The sequence below is a fragment of the Heptranchias perlo genome, chromosome 28 (genome assembly GCF_035084215.1).
Source record: "Heptranchias perlo isolate sHepPer1 chromosome 28, sHepPer1.hap1, whole genome shotgun sequence".
Classification (NCBI taxonomy): domain Eukaryota; kingdom Metazoa; phylum Chordata; class Chondrichthyes; order Hexanchiformes; family Hexanchidae; genus Heptranchias; species Heptranchias perlo.
Window position 1 is genome coordinate 9,785,510 of NC_090352.1, and position 11,325 is coordinate 9,796,834.

Consider the following 11,325-nt stretch of genomic DNA (forward strand, 5'->3'; position numbering starts at 1 on the left):
ACACCACCATCCAGACGGCTATCTCTGCCAAACCCATCCCTACTCCCAGATACTCCCATCTTCTTCCCAAAGTGTCATCAAATTTCTGGTCTATGAAGACCACTGGCTGTTCCCCTAATTCATGGAAATACATAGAGGTTAAAAGACAGAAACAGGCCATTCAGCCCAACCAGTCCATGTTAGCATTTACCCTCCGCGTGAGCAAATTGTTCTAATCACAATTACCCACCTTGTTCCCATATCCCTTCAAACCTCCTTTCCTTTATCCATCTATCCAATCTAATCTTGAATGCTGACATAACTTCTGTCTCAACCACTAACAGTGAATTCCACAGCCTCCCAACTCTGTAAAGAAGTTTCTCCGGTCTTGATTTAAGTCTCTTGCATGTAACCCTTTCCATCCAAGCTCCTACATTCTCCTCCTCAGCTCCATAAAGTCATTATCGTCAACTTAAAACAGCCAGTAAGAGAATGAAGAGAGAGGTTAGGAGAAATTTCTTTAGGCAGAGAGTTGTTACAAACATGGGGTGATTTGCCGTAGGAGTGGTTGAGGCAGAGACCATTGCATTTTTTAAAAAGGGAAAAGTGGATAAATATTTAAAGTAAGATAACAGGGCTATAGGCAAACAGGCCAGTGGAATTAGTTTTGGATTGTTCTAGCAAAGAGCTGGCACAAACAGAATGGGCCAAATGGCTTCCTTCTGTGCTATAAATCTCTGGTTCTACACTTTCAAAAAGGGATTTGTATATATACACACACACACACACACACACACACACACACTTGAAAGGAGACATTTGCAGGACCATGGGGAAAGAGCAGGGGAATGGGACTAATTGGTAGGTCTTTCAAAGAGCCGGCACAGACACAATGAGCCGAATAGCCTCCTTCTGTGCTGTATGATTCTAGAACTTCAACCTTTCTCTATCCTCGGGCACTGTTGTCACCCTCAAATCTATCACTAATTAACCCCTCTGTTCTTTCCAACTACTGCCCTATCGCCAAACTTCCCTTTCTCTCAAGTCCTCACAATTTCACTCCCATCATTCCCTGTTCAAGACCCTCAAAATGTAACTTCCAGCCATCCACAGTACCAAGCCTGCTCTAGTCAAAGTCACAAACAAATTCTGCGTGACCACACCATGATTTCTTTATCTCTTCTCACGCTCTGCATTGCATTCCACACAATGACCAATCCATTGTCCACTTGCACGATACTGCTCTCTCATAGTTCCATTCATACGTCACAACAGACATTACATCTCCTGAAATGATTTCTCCTGTCATGCAGAGAGTCACCCAGGTATATCCCAGGTCTCTACCATCATTTACAGGTTTCCTCTTGACATCCTATGAAAGCTAGAAGTCAGCTTCCAAACGTACGCTAATGACCCCCAGCTTCATCTCCCCAATCGATTGCAAGGCTGTTGCGACACTCTCTTCAACTGCATGTCTGATATTAAGAACCAGATGAGGCACAATTTTCTCCAACTAAATATCAGTAAAATCAAAGTTCCTGCTACCACCTGCATGCCTCTGGCCTCAACTCCCATTGGCCTCACCTATTGCCACTTCATGTCAAGTTTTAGCAGTGTGGAATCTTGGCATGCCAAGTCCAGCCCTTAGTTCTCTGCTCAATCTCAGCTTTCCTGACCCACATCTGATCCTTTGTCACAATTCCTTTCATCTCTAAAACATTACCATCTCCTATTCATACTTCTCCAAAACCCTAATCCATATCATCTAGAGCAGTGTTGTCCAATACATTAGCTACTAGACATGTGGCTAATTGGGAATCCAGATGTGGCTAATTGCATTTTTGATTAATAAATAAAAAATGACACCATCATTGGGCTTGTGATCTCAATACTCATTCATATGTATGCATGTGCACTTTTTGTGCATTTGTTGGTAAAACGTTAAGACGAAAAGCAGAGTGTGCAACTGAATAGTAGATGATTATTAAATAAACACACAAAGTACATTTATCAGTGTTGAGAGAGTGTTTTCAGCTAAAATTCGTGCATGTGGTTAAATTGGTGTCGCTATATCCAAACGTGGCTACTCAGCAATATCTATTGCCCATAGGTAAGCTTGACTTCTCTAACATTCTTTGCCAGCTTCCAACTTCCCCACACATTCAAACAATAAAGTCCATGCTCCCTACGCAGGGACCCTGTTACAACTCTGTCCCAACTCTCTCTCTTCATGTTCACAGTAAATTACAATTTCCACAGGCATACCCGTGACTTCTACAATTCAAAATTACATTTATTCGCGTCGCAAAAGGGAGAAGCAATGCCACAAATTTAACAATGACTCTTTTTGCTATAATATTTAATGCTGGAAAATGTTCACTTTTGAAAGGCAGAAAACACCATGCTGTCAGATCATATCATTCGGGCTAAGACTAGTCAAATTTCTTTACAAGTTTTAGAATTACACAGAAGCAATACAATGCTTAACTTATACAATATTTTAAAACTGTCACAACGCTTTAAAATAAGAAGTGTTCAATATCTTCAGTCTGTCTCAGAAACTTTTAACAAACTTTGATGAGCACAAAGTGGGTCCTTCTTCACTCCATGGACTCTCATCTCTGCTGTGATGTGGAAACAAAAAAACTGAAGCAGAGATACTCCAGATTAGGGAGAGCTGCAGCAATTACACCACTCTAAGGTCAAGGCAGCCCTTTCACACTTAATCTCTTGAATTCCTTCCCTAAACTGCTCTCTCCTCCTTTAAGATGCTACTTAAAACCTACCTCTTTGACCAAGCTTTGTCCTAATATCTCCTTATGTGGCTCTGTGTCGAATTTTGTTTGAAAATGCTCGTGAAGCACCTTGGGACTACATTAAAAGGCACTATATAATCGCAAAGTTGTTGTTGATACTTTGAAGATGACCCAAATTCTTTATCATCAACAGGCTGGTGGTTCAAATGTTAAATATTTTCTACCGCTCAAGTGGATGGAACATGAACAGCTTCTTGGCTGTCCTGAGAGTCATTTACTTGGCCAAGCCTGAAACAAAGCCGATTGGCATTTTCATCTGGCATGACAGCCTGTAATGGTCGCAGCAATCACATACAAGAATTTTGGTCTCTGAGCAGGTGGCCTTTCCCTGTCCTTTTTCATGTGAACTGATGGGTTTGCCGTAACATTTTTAATTTTTTTTAAAATGGCGCAAAAGCAAACTTAGAAACAGGTGAGCCATTCCACAGGACAGCAGAGCTCCTTTAAGCAGGATGTGACAAGTAGTGTTCCCCAAGGATATGAACTTTTCACTATTTTTTAATGACTTGGATGAAGGAAAAGAGATGACATTAAATTAGGAGGGACAGTAAGTAGTGCAGGAAGTTGCAAAGGGACATAGACAGATTAAGTGAGTGGGCCCAGCTATGGCAGATGCAGTTTAACGTGGGCAAGTGTGAAGTCATCCACTATGGACCCAAGAAAGATAAATCAGAGTTTTTTCTAAATGGTGAAAAATTAGGAATTGTAGAGGAGCGAAGAGATTCGAGAGTCCAAGTACACAAATCATTTAGGTACAAAAAGCAATCAAAAAGGCTAATGGAATATTGGTCTTTATCTCAAGGGAGTTGGAATACAAAGGGCTGGAAGTTATGAGTCAGTTGTGCAGAGCCTTGGTCAGACCCCATCTGGATTACTGTGTTCAGATTTGGGCACCACACCTCAGGAATGATATACAGGCCTTGGAGGGAGTGCAATGCAGATTCACCAGAATGATAGAGGTTTCGAGGGTTAAATTATGGAGGACAAGTTGCATAAATTTGGCTTGTATTCCCTTGAGTATTGAGGGGTAATCGGATAGAGATGTTTAAAATGTTAAAAGGATTCGATAGGGTAGATACAAAGAAACTATTTCCTCTGAATGAGGGGGCATAATCTTAAAGTTGGAGCCAGGCCATTTAGGAGTAAAAGGGAAGCATTTCCCCCCCACACACAAAGGGTAGTAGAAATCTGGAATTCTCTCCCCCAAAAGGCTGTGGGTGCTGGGAGAATCAGAGCTTTCAAGACTGAGCAATAGATTTTTGTTAGGTAAGGGTATCAAAGGATCTGGAGCAAAGTAGGGTAAATGGAGTTGAGGTGCAGATCAGCCATGATCTGATTGAATGGCAGAGCTGGCTCAAGGGGCTGAATGGCCTAATCCTGTTGCTATGTTCCCAAGTTAGAAGGTCGTGGGTTCAAGCCCCACTCCAGAGACTTAAGCACAAAATTTAAACTAGTACTTCAGTGCAGTACTGAGGGAGAGAGCATTGCACTGTCAGAGGTGCCATCTTTCAGATGAGATGTTAAACAAAGTCTGCCCTCTCAGGTGGGCATAAAAAAAATCCCATGGCACTATTCAAAGAGCAGGGGAGTTCTCACCAGTGTCCTAACCAATATTCATCTCTCACGAACAGCGAAAACAGATGATCCTGGTCATTCTCACATTGCTGTTTGTGGGAGCTTGCTGTGCAGAAATTGGCTGCCACATTTCTATTACAACAGTGACTACACCTCAAAAAAGTACTTCATTGGCTATAAAGCGCTTTGTAACGTCCTGAGATCATGAAAGGCGCTATATAAATGCAAGTTCTTTCTTTCTTGAACGTATATACCATGGGTGCGAAATGTTTTATCCCAGTATTCAGGTACAATAAAATCTCACCTAGAAAACAAGGTTGTTGTGGCCAGAGCAGAAAAATAAAAGCAAGCTGCCTGATGGGGGACACAGGTCCAAGTAAATCCAGTGTTTACATTACACTTCTGAAGAAACACATTCAGAACTTCTAGGTTAAAGGGGTGCGTGACGGTTAAAACATATCAAAACACCACCCAACGCATTAAATAACGGTCACCAAATATACACGTCCCCTTTAACCACTGGAGCAGCGCCTTTAAATGCCGACTCTCCGCGCACTACTTGCTTCTCCGACCTTCGGCGGCGAAGCCACTAACCGAGGTGGGTAGACCCACCGCCGCCACAAAATGGAAGCCGAGGCCTCGAGGCCCGGATACACAAACCCCTTCAAAATTAACCACGCGTCTCCCATAAAGAATCATACGGCGAACCGAACAGGTCCGGGGGCGCCCCCCCCTGCAGCCCATTCTTAACCCAGGGAGAAGGGCTGATTTTTCCCCCAACCCGCAACTCGAGGGCCGAGTGACCCCACGCTTCTCCCATCCCTTCACGCTACCGCTTATCACCGTCTCACTGACCTGCTCCGGAACCCCGTACAGCCGCGGCCTGCACTGCCTCACGACGGGAACCTCCCCTTTAACAACCCGGCACTCCCGCTTTGTCTCCGTTTCAGCCGCGGTGACGTGGCCCCCCATTTAAAGGCGCCAGGCGGCCAGGGTCTAGAACAGTTTGCCCACACAAAAAAAACACCTTGGCCTACTATTAAGAGGTTTGCTTGAAATGCACCACTGACTACCCCAAATGGACTAAATTTTGCCATAGAAACAGCGCAAGGTTTAAAGAAAACTGTTGTCAGATGCCTGCTCTAACAAGAGGTTTAGGAACTTGCATTTATGTAGCACCTATGCTAGCTTGAGGACATCCCAAAGCATTTTACAACTGATGGATTACTTTTGAAATGTACTTGCTGTTATATAAACATATCAGCTAATTTGCACAGGGCAAGATCTCACAAACAGCAAATGAGATGAACGAACAGTTAATTAGCTTTTTGTAGCATTAATTGAGGGAGGTATGATGGGCAGGACAGGAAGAGGACGCTTAGCTCTTCTTCGAATAGTGACTTTTTTACATCTATCTGAGCAGACAAAGAGGGTTAGGGTTAGGGTTATCTATCTAAAATACCGCACCTCAGACAATACAATACTCCCTCAAAATTTCACTGAAGTGGGTGTGTTTGCACCCACAACCTTCTGTCTCAAAGGCAAGAATTCTACCAATTTATTCAGGAATCAGTAGCAGACATAAGCACCAACATTGTGCCCACACCCAATGAGGGAGTTATCAATGGATTCAAATTTCCTATGCTGTGGGGAGCCATGGTGACTGATGGGCAGCTCTCTGGAGCACTGAAAATTTCAATCCATTGATTTAACTGCAAATACAAACAAACAGTCTGCCAGATAGCAAAATTTCAAGAATGAGCCTTTCCAGACTTAGGCAAGCTTGTTGTCAGAGCTTGGTGCCCCACTTATCCACATTCCCACTAAAGTTAATGGATACAAATTTCCTAAGCTCTGCAGAGCCCCAGTGACTAATTAGCCAGTTCCCTGGAACACAGGAAATATCAACTGCACATTTAACTGCATTGCAAATGCAGACTGGGTAGCAAGTTCCAGCAACAACCACCTCATATCCAAGCAAGATAAAGGCAATCATCTCAGATTGGGGTTAATTGCACGCCTAATACTGACTGACATTGGAACTTACACCTCCTCAGTTGTATTTATGCTAGCAGATCAAGCAAATGTCACTTTTTAAGGGTGATAATTGCTCATTTTGTTTTTAAAAATCCAAATGATGTTTCTAACCATGAAAATAAACACAGAAATATTTGGTGTTTTGGCTGCCGTACAGTTTCTCGTTCCTAACATCTCCCTGATGTTGGTGACTTTGTGCCTTTCCAAAAAGAGCACTTCGGAATAATTCTGTTTTCTTTTACGTTAAACAAAGATCAACATTTGTCCAACAATGTAATCACTTGAGAGTTGGCAGCTCCAATCCGATTTTTTTCATGGCCCCAACACATGTTGCTTGCAGTCTTTGTTAAAAACATTGTATTATTTTTGCAAGAGGAAAACTAAACAGAGCTGGATTCAGTTGTGACCTGAAATCTTTGAATGCCCATAAGCATAATTGTTACTAAAATTAATGTTGGATATTCCCAATTTCTTCATGTGGAGTATCTCTCTAGACACCACTGTAGCATAATACAGACTCTTTGGACACTAAAGGGGCAAGAAAGGTCACCACCTTTTGCCAAATCAATAACATGACAGATGGTGGCATAATGGACAGGGCACTTCAGAGGGAATCATGGCTTGATTTCTGAGATTTGCTTTTCTGATGGTGAATATTTCTCAGATACCACAACAACCAGTGCCTCTATATAATGAGTCATAGAAGTAAGTGGACAAAAGGATTTTTATTTTGAAAATCAGCCACTTGGGATGGGGTGGGGGCTTAAATTCAACATCAGCAGGGGGTGCAAAGTGGGCAGTAGCGGATCGACTGCTGTTATACAACCTTCCTGACTTTCCTTCCCATTGGCTATAATTGGACAGCGTGATCTGCTACCACCTGTTTTGTGTCACCATCAAAGTTAAATTTAACTCCCTTGGTATCCAGTTTACCTCTTGGAAATTTCCAGCCAGCCGACTCAAAAGCTGGACAGGTGGCAACTCTAGATCCAAGTCCAAAGCTCTCCTATGATCTGACGCAGGAGAGCCCACGTTTTTTTGTCTTTGTGGGCCACATAGATGCATACCATGTAGCCTCAGGGCAACATCCAAAATTTAAATCCATGCTCCCAATAATTTACGTTTATCTTAAGTTGGTGATACCAACAGATCTTGGTGCTCTGATTTAGGATTTATCCGCCAATGAAACAACAGCCTGAAAAAAAAGAGATCCACATAATTCAAAGAGGACAAATCAGCAAGTAGGAAATATAAGCACAAATAGGAGTAAAATGCCTGGGCTTTGAAGGCCAGATTGTCAGGACTCAGGGACTACACGTGACCTATATAAAATAGGGACATGGCTAATCCAATAGTCTGGCTTGCTGTAGGTGGATTCTTAAGCCTAGGCTTATGGGATAAACAAATGGCTTTTTAATTGAAGTTTAATTGTATTTTGTTAGTTTCTGTTGTTGTGTATGATGCCATTTTTGAGTCTTTAAGATGTTTAAAAAATACTTCCTTCCAATGTTGTTGCTTGTTGCTGCAATTAAAGTTGCAGTAAACAAAGTGCTAATAGGAATTCCTTTGGGGGTCCCTGTAACGTACACAATTTAGACGAGGGAGATGGGTTCATGAAGGGACACCAAATGCAGGTGCGATGGAATTATGTCCATACTCAGTGCCTGAAGGGCAGCTTGTATGCCCTGTTATGTAAGAAACAATGAACTCAAATTCAGCCAACTGAAAAAACGCAACAATTTTATTTTAAAACGAATAAAAGTACATGCTGTATTCAGTACAAACTTCCATATTTATTCAATAGATGTTCTGTATATTGAATTATGAATCTAGTGTTATGAATTAGAAAAGTATACTTGATTCCACAAAAATCTTAATCAGTTTATTGTACGAAATGTACTGAAGACCCGGAGACAGTAGCACGACAGGAACTAGAAACAGCAAGAGTTCCCAGTTGGGTTTGGTTGCATAAACATCTGATGCATTCTGTGATGACAGAATCAACGTTAGTAATATATGTACAGTCAAGGCTTCCATCTTAAGCTCCATCCGCAGAGCAAAAGGGCACGAAAGTATCAAGCAAATCTCAGTTGGTTCTGCTATTTTGCTGGATTTTTGAAAGAAAGTCAACATGGTTGACCTTTAGTGCCCTCTGAAGTTGCCCAGTACGCCACTCAGTTGTAAAAACAATTCATACAAAGCACAATTAGAAGGCCCACGATCAACTTCTCAGGGAAACTAGGGATCAGCATTGCCCACATTCCTAGAACAAATGGAAAAAGAGTACAGGTCTGCAGATGGCCTGTCATATCTCAATGTAGAGTTACTGTCAAAACTCAACTCCATTCACCAGTGGGTTTCCAATCTGTGCCACTGATCTTCTCACGATTCTCACCATTTCACCAGTCTGTCCATGGCAGTATTAAGAAGAAAGCAAGGCTGTTTTGTAGATTCACAAAAAGCCAAATTTCATTGGAAACATCTGGCTTTAAAGGTACAAATGACTGTTGAGGATGATATTCTGAAAACACTTAACACACTCGTAGAATTTCTCTCACTATTTTAACCAAGATGTTAATGCGACAGGAACAGCAGAAAGCGGAATTTGGTACTGAGGTTTGTTTATCATTCGTATGAGAACACCATCTTTAGTCATTTCTACTGTTGAGTATTTAAAATCTATTTGAAGACTCCTTCCACTGACTTGGAGGTTATGGCAGTACATAGCCGAGCCACACAGACTAGGGACAGCCCTGGTTCAATCCCAGGTCTGGGTCGAGTTAGCTGATCTCGGTTTGGGGTGCTAGTAGGAGCGCTATTTTTGGTCTTAACCACGCTGGGATAAAGATCAAATCAGCCAGGGTTCCCGCTCTTAATTGCTGTCTAGCATCCCCTTCTGGCAAATGCTGGGTGAGGACAGGATCAGGGTTGGTTGTGATGCCCATCCATTTGAATAGCTTGCTAACGGTCACTTGAAGAATGGCCAGTTGGTGCTTTTGAAACTGTCGTCTAGGAAAGAGTCCATGCCCTCAGGAGAGGAGGAAGAGAGAAACTTGGTGGAAAAAAGGAAGATTGCAGGTTGAGTATCATTGTGCACCTCACCAATTCTATCTTTAAAAAAATCTATTTGTGGCAGTTGCAAGATTAGACAGTAGGAATTTTGCTACTTTTTACGCCTTTTCCCAAGTGCAAAATCAGATAGAGGACTGAATAAAGGCAGGACAGAGTGTATGGTGATGGTCTGAGTCCTGAGCTATGCTTTATTCATGGCGGCAATTCATTAACAACCTTTAAAACTGCCATGTCCACGCTATAGACACAGAAATAGATGGAAAAACCGAAACAACAAAATTTCTGGACAACCCATACAAAAAAATCGATAGTTCACTACAAAGGCAGACAAGTGGCTGCCCTGCCTCCAGTGTCTTACTCTGATTCAATCTCTCATATTAATAAATACAGTCACCAATAAAAAGGCATCAGTGTTTTGGAGTTACTTTGAATTGGTAATTCTGAAGTGGCTGTCATTACAATAGAGATCTGATAAGATCATGGTCCAGAAAACCTACCAAAGTTTGAAGGGTCTGGGGAAGGTCACCTCAGTTACATAACCCAGGCGGGCACCCATGCCTCTAGGGTGCTTCTCAGGCAGGCACCCGCCACAATGGGGATGACAAGTATCCGTGGAGACTGCTGGGCAGGCTTGGACCTGCCCTATGTGGTCCTGGCCGAATTTGCAGCCTTTCTGCCATAGTAATGGTGGGAGTGTCCTGGAAGGGCTGCAGAATTTCCGCCACATCTTTTTAGAATCTGCTTATCAAATCCTCAATTTAAACTGACCCACCGCCCCCCCCACCATACACTCTCACAAACACACATTCACTCATACATGCATGCGCATATTCTTTCTCACAAAATCATACAGTTATTTTTACTTAGTTCTTGTAAGAGAAGCATTATATAAGCTTTCTATAATATTGCTAACCTTGTTAGGAAAAGCATTATATCGGCTCTTCCTATGAACAAGGCTTTCGGTTAGCTGTATGTTATCATCAGAGGCTTTTGGTCATCTTAGAATGGAATGGTTACAGCATGGAAGGAGGCCATTCAGCCCATCGAGTCCATGCCAGCTCTATGCAAGAGCAATCCAGCTAGTCCCACTCTCCCGCCCTTTCCCCGTAGCCCTGCAAATACTGAACCTATACCAGATTCATCCACTTTGCAGCCTAAGCGCTGGATGCAAGAGCTATAATAAACACCATGATAGACGACCCCTCTCTACTCGCTTCCTAAAGCTGCGCCGTGAACCGCGTTGTACTGCCCACGGTACAGGGAAGGGATTCGGCTCAGGGTACACTGCCAGGATATGACGGCACTTGCCCAAATCGGTGATGTGTGATCCCAGCCCAGGGGTGTGTCTGCTTTACTTTTTAAATAAACTCAGAACATGCTGCAAATGCACAGGCCAGCCAGCACTTATCTGTATATATATATATATATATATATGTATGTGTGCGTGTGTGTATGAGAGAGAGAGAGACAGAGAATGAATGAGGGGAAGAGTGAAAGAGAGGAGAAAGAGAAAGAGGAGACACAGAAGAGAGGGAGATACAGAGACAGAGAAAGGGAGAAGAGACAGACAGAGGAGAGACACAAAGTGGTGAGAGACAGACAGGAATGAAAAGAGAGAGAGATAGAGAGGGGGGGAAAGGGAGAGACAGGGTAGAGAGAGATAGAAAGACAGAGGAAGGAGAGACAGAGAGAGAGAGGAGAGAGAAAAAGAGGGGATACATGCATACATTAAAAAAATGCTGATGCTCACTGTTTAGAAGTTCAGAAGAGGGGACAAAACGGAAAAAATATTCATATTTACATAACACTTTCCAAACTGAGAGGCGGAACAAAGGCGCTTGCATTT

General features: G+C 42.6%; 1 protein-coding gene across 4 annotated transcripts in view; it reads right to left on the reverse strand.

Moving 5' to 3' along the window:
- The window catches only part of lig3 (ligase III, DNA, ATP-dependent), a 66,078-nt gene extending 60,762 nt beyond the window's left edge, over positions 1-5,316 (reverse strand). For 3 of the 4 annotated variants that reach the window (XM_068008042.1, XM_068008041.1, XM_068008037.1), the window contains exon 1: positions 5,226-5,316. The gene's annotated coding sequence lies outside the window, so the exon portion shown is untranslated. Of the gene's footprint in view, positions 1-4,674; positions 4,997-5,225 lie in introns of those variants that run through there. The other variant, XM_068008039.1, reaches the window with a different exon arrangement.
- Positions 5,317-11,325: the final 6,009 nt, after the last annotated feature.